The sequence below is a fragment of the Apis dorsata genome, unplaced genomic scaffold (assembly GCF_000469605.1).
Source record: "Apis dorsata unplaced genomic scaffold, Apis dorsata 1.3 scaffold_92, whole genome shotgun sequence".
NCBI classification, from domain to species: domain Eukaryota; kingdom Metazoa; phylum Arthropoda; class Insecta; order Hymenoptera; family Apidae; genus Apis; species Apis dorsata.
In genome coordinates, this window is record NW_006263390.1 from 1478987 (window position 1) to 1479609 (window position 623).

Genomic DNA, 623 nt, shown 5'->3' on the forward strand with positions numbered 1-623 from the left:
GTATGTACAAGCGTATAAAGACTTGAAAGAAAGAAACGTATAAAAGTATTATACCACCTCCTTTTCTCCGCGTATTTTGAGACTTCCAAGCGATTTTATGGGAACGAGCGATAAGGGAGCAGAAAGACGATAAGGTGTCGGTGAAAAATTGAAGTTGACGATAAAACGAACGAGAGGCGTACGTACGGGTTAAAAATTTCTTCGGAATCGAATGTAAAAAACGAATGCAATGCTGTAGCTGGAAAGTGATCGATCGGAATACGCTTCTATTAGCGGTATCGCGACGTTCGAGCCGACGTCACTGGCGTAATCGCGACGAAACTTTGGGAGAATGGGGGGAAAAAAAAACCTTCAAAATTTCAAATTTTACACGCGAAACGAATCCTCCTCCTGGCGACGCGTCCTGGATACGCGGTCGATCCTCGTATCGCGTTCCCCGAACTAATTACACGTCCGTACAATTTACTCGTTGAAAATCGAGAGGAAAAAGCAAAAAAGAAAAAAAAGAGAGAGAATCGAGCGACGAAACGATTAGGAAACGAAAGACAGAAGAGAGGCGGACGATGCTACGCCAATGTACGTACAGCGATGGTACATACGTAGATACGTAGAGAAACGGCGGC